Source organism: Poecilia reticulata, linkage group LG11, assembly GCF_000633615.1.
Source record: "Poecilia reticulata strain Guanapo linkage group LG11, Guppy_female_1.0+MT, whole genome shotgun sequence".
In the NCBI taxonomy this organism is placed as follows: domain Eukaryota; kingdom Metazoa; phylum Chordata; class Actinopteri; order Cyprinodontiformes; family Poeciliidae; genus Poecilia; species Poecilia reticulata.
In genome coordinates, this window is record NC_024341.1 from 25901205 (window position 1) to 25906170 (window position 4966).

Sequence of the window (4966 nt, forward strand, 5' to 3'; positions counted from 1 at the left end):
TATTTTACTTATTCTGTTTGTGATTTGGCATAAAACATTCTGTAAAATAATAAATCAACAGAAACTTACCGAGAGAACAAATAACGATGAGAGCAGCAGCCAGCAGACCGACCATAACCAGCAGAACTACTCCCCCTGCTGGCAGCTTGGAGGTTCTGCTTGGGTTTTCACCTGAGGAGCATTTAGAGCAGAACCGGATCAGAACCTGGAGACGGACTCACAGAAACTAACAAACATCAGTCAGAATCATTTATGGAGATGCACTGATCCACTTTTTTCATTTCTGATATCTGAAGTTTAGTATCGGCCGATACTCATGTGACACAGAAAAACAGCTTTTTATTGACTCAAATAAATAAATAAATATATAAATGTAATAAACTGCAAATTTATCTGATAACTCTGCATCAGTACAGCACATTTAAATACACCAGCAGCTCCACTAGCTGGTGAAACGTAAAAACGACTTTAATATGTTCAGTCAGTGCAGATAGAGGAATAACAGCCTTTAAAATAGGAAACAGAAGCTGAGAAAAAAACTATTTGAACAACAAACGTTCGTTCAAATGGATCAGAAACGGCATTTAGAAGTTGTAACATAATGTGAAATAAATGATAAAGCATAACGTCACTCAGAGCACAAAGTGCAGAATCAGAATGAATAGATCTGCACTAATGGATCTGACTCATTGTCATGATTTAGAATTTTTTTCAATGTCGAGACTGATTCAGATATTAACATCAGACTGGTTCATCGCTAATCATTTAGATTATTTAACCTCTTCTATAATTTTATGTGGAATTTAACTCAAAACGTGAGAACTGTTTTCCTTTAAGACGTTTCACATCAACACATTTCCATGAAGGCATCGCTCCTTCCTCGGTCCATTTCTGTCAAGTTCTTCCCCGTTAAAGGAAGAGTTTTGCTCTCTATCATCAGTCGCTGCTCTGTGGAGATCAGCAGGTCAAACTTTTCTCAGAAAAAAACCAGGAGTTATATTGTGTTCTGAAATAAACCTTTAAAGATGAACATGCCAAACCACAGCTGACCAACAGGAAACATGGCTCATTTCACTGCCTGGCTTTCATTTCCTGTTTTAGCTTCTTGGTAACAATATTTTCAGAAACTTTAAGCTTTATTTTCCCACTGATTCCTTCTTTTACACTAAAAAACATAACTAGCTTAAAAACACATTTTCAGACACGATTAAAGCATTTTGGGGAGTCTGTGGTTCTTTGCGTTGAGAGTCTTGCAGTCAGAAGGTTGCTGGTTGTGTCCCTGAGCAAGGCACACACCAGTCTGCATGTTGGTGTGTGAGTGTGAGTACAAACGCTTTGAGTTGTTGGTATGACTACAGAAATGCCTTATTAATGCATTAAACCAGTCTGCATAACCTTAAATAGAGTGATGACATAATAACAAAAACTTTATTTGTTTTTGTTCATCAAAACATGAAAGAAATGTTGAATCTTGGAAACATAAAGGATGCGCAAATTTGGATTTAGTGGACGGACCAGAATCTGTGAACTTTGACTGAGCCACAGACGAATCTTTCATCAAAGCTGATCAGCAGCACATAGAGAACCTCTGATAGAGCGAGTTAGAGCGGGATGTTTTTAAAAAGATGAATCTCTAACAGTTGTCATATTTCCTGTCCACATATTCACACACTGTGCTCTAGTATGTGAACATCGACCCGCTCTACTGGTGTTGATCATGGTCATCATCACCAGTAGCTCGACCCCCACCTTGCTGAGCTTGACCTCCATTTGCCTTCAGAAAAACTCATTTCTTTGTGACATTGATTCAACAATGTTCAAGGTTTATCTTCTTTTTTTTTGGAAATTGTTTAAATATAAAAGTTAAAGTAAAGGATTCAGCTGTTATAGGAAGCTTAACCAACAACATTCACATGTGGGATACCTCAAGGTTCAGTCCTGGGACACCTTATATCTAAATATCTACATGTTTCTACTCACCAAGAAATAAGATTAGCTACAGAGATGATACACAGCTCTACATTATGATGTCACCAGGTGACTGAACCATCAAAATATTGATTACTGCAACAAAGTCTTCACAGTCTGCATAAAAAAGACCAATCCTCCAGCTGCAGCTGATCCAGAAGGTTTCCTATCAAAGCAGGAATGCTGGTTTGGAATATTCCCCGACATATTTCATGTGTATTGATGACTTTAATGGTGGCATTTGACAAAAACTAATGTCTGTTACTGGTTTTCAATTGGTGGCTGTATGATGCATTTAAACTTGATTGATTCTTATTAGGGTATAAGGAATTTCCAGAGTATATAAGAGTGTGCAGAACCGACACATTCAGCAGCACAGATGTCAGTTTATGATTTTAGTTTTTTAACTCACACGTCTGAAACGTGTGGGCTGCAGAGAGCACAACAGAAAACTGAAAACTTCAGCTCTTAATGGCCAAAGTTCAGCTGCATACAGAAAGTAAAGCTGAAGTTAAATATTGAGTAAATTAATTTTAAATTTAGATGAACAGCTGGAAACTTTGGCACAGTTAGCTGGATCTCACCTCTTGAATTCAGTCTAGTGAATTTCATCTCGGCTTCAGGCATGTTGCTGCTGCTGGCCTGTAACACAATTTAAAAAATACACATAAAACAGCAAGTTCAAAAGAACAAAGTGTAGGATAAATAAAAAGTAAATATAGATATTTAAAGAATAAATTCTTGCATTTGTGCTATAATAATGGAACCAATGAATAAAAGGATGTCCTGAAACTAAAATACATCACATTTATTCTAGAAAATGGTTATACACCCTTTCTAAACCTAATAACCAAATTTATCTCTGGTTACATTTGAAAATTATTCAAAATTGTGAACTTGATTTAAACAGTCAAATGATTCAAATCTGCTGATTTCAGATTTGTCCTCAGAAAAATGGTAATAATGCACTCAGTGAAACACGTTAAAACAAAGCAGAAGGGAAAATAGCAACAGGATTTTGTTGCATCTGCATTAAGCATAAATAATGACTAAACCTCCGAAAATAAAAATGCAAAACATAAAATTAAATGTTGCATTTAAAATTAAGATGTTTTCTGATTAAGTTTGTAATGTAAATAACAGAAAATCAAAAACAGCCATTTATTGGTAGCATCTCAGCATACAGAGTAAAATCTTCTAACTTGATCTGATAAAAATAATATGTTGATGTCGACTCACCTTCAGGCTCTTCTTTCCTCTCTAGACTTTTTGGAAAATGTGTCTCTTCTTTGTGTTTCACAACTTTCTAGGGAATAAAAACTGTTCCTGGTTACAGAGAATCCATGGTTTGCTTCCTCTTTTGTTTTAATTTAGATGTGAAAAAAATTGTTTTCTTCAGAAATGCTGGTTTCACAAATCAGATCATTTCTGATAGGAATTCATAAAGCTTTTTTTTATTATGTTAAAACTGATTGTATTGTCTTTTTACTTTCTTTATAAAGCTGTTTTTTTACATTTCCATTAACCAATGCTAACATATAAGATGTAACATCAAATGTGGATTAAAGTTATAAATTTAAAAGTAAAACACCATATTACTGATCCTCTGTATTTCTAGAATTCTCAATTAATGCAGTTGGACCAGACAAGCTTATTTTTGTAGCAACATTCATAAACAAAGCAACCCAAAGGAAAAACAGAATCAGCACTGGCCGTACAGCTGGGAAGGCGGGCAGAGAGATGTTGGAGTAGGGCATAAGAGAGAGAGAGATGTTGGAGTAGGGGATAAGAGAGAGAGAGATGTTGGAGTAGGGGATAAGANGAGGTCTGCGGCCAGCAAACATCCGCCATACAGCGATAAACACTTGAGGTTTCACACATTTAAATAAAATTAGTCATACTGAGAAACTTCCTCATCTATATAAATACTAATCACTTTGTATTTCTCAATTTKCAGAGAAATACATATCTGATCGCAACACTTAATAAAACTGATTGAAGTTTATGTTTGTTTCTAAGTGAGTTAATTTTCTAAAAAAACAACAAACATGAGGGACTGAAATTATGATTAATCTCTTAGAATAACTCAATAATCTTCTGATCAAACCTCTGAAATCTTAAAGCTCTGAGGATCTGACTCCATTATTTCTCAGATGTTTTACTTAAACACACAGATTTAATGTTTTCTCTCCAAGCAGGAGAGTTGGGACAAAAACACKCCTTTTCCTAAAAACTGTCAAATAAACCCTCTTATTTCCTCTTTATGTTGATTTAAATACGTTTTTTTCTACCAACCTGGTTGCTGTTTGTTAAAGATCTGGACCTCAGAGTAGGTGATGTCCTCTGCTGCAACATTACCTGGACACAAACATGAGGCTGTGATGGAGATCTGTTCGGACGGACGGATGGATGGACGGACGCTAACCTCTGGACCTCGATGTTGTGAACTTCACGTCAGCGTACGTTACATCAGCTTCAGACATGTTGCTGTTGCTGTTGCTGTGAGTCTGAAGGACAAATGAAGGTCAGAAGTTCCTGACAGTTTTTTAAGCTTCGCCAAGTGAGAGAAGAAACAGGACGTSCCAAAATAACCCAGAAGCAGAAATAAAAACGGAAGTTGTTTACTCTATTGCAGTTAAGTGAAAAACAGTTCACCCCTTAAAGATTTAGTCACTCTTAAATGTGACTTAAATGTTTAATACAGGATAAAGTTAAAAACAGCTTGGAAATAATTATTTCACTGACTAAGGTGAAAGATTTATCCAAGCCAGGGCCGGCCCAAGGCATAAGGAAGCTAAGCAGCCGCTTAGGGCCCCAGGGCCACTAAGGGGCCCCCTCAGTGGAGCTGATTTTTTTTTTTTTGTAATCATTTCTATGTCATTATAATATCAAAATACACTATTTCACTGTGAAGTGATTTGTTTTTACAATAATATATATTTCATAATGTATGTGCTGACTCCATCATTATGTTTTGTTTAGTTTTCCAATGGTAAAT

The 4966-nt window shown here is 36.0% G+C and overlaps 1 protein-coding gene and 1 long non-coding RNA gene across 2 annotated transcripts in view; both read right to left on the bottom strand.

The window, feature by feature from the left end:
- The window catches only part of LOC103472974 (CD209 antigen-like protein E), a 16113-nt gene that overhangs the window by 1089 nt on the left and 10058 nt on the right, over nucleotides 1-4966 (bottom strand). The gene's annotated exons all lie outside the window — the stretch shown is intronic.
- On the bottom strand, nucleotides 83-3287 carry LOC103472973 (uncharacterized). The gene is made up of 3 exons (XR_534958.2): nucleotides 3208-3287; nucleotides 2553-2610; nucleotides 83-171 (listed from the first exon to the last, which is right to left on the bottom strand). It is a non-coding gene; the product is annotated as an uncharacterized LOC103472973 (long non-coding RNA).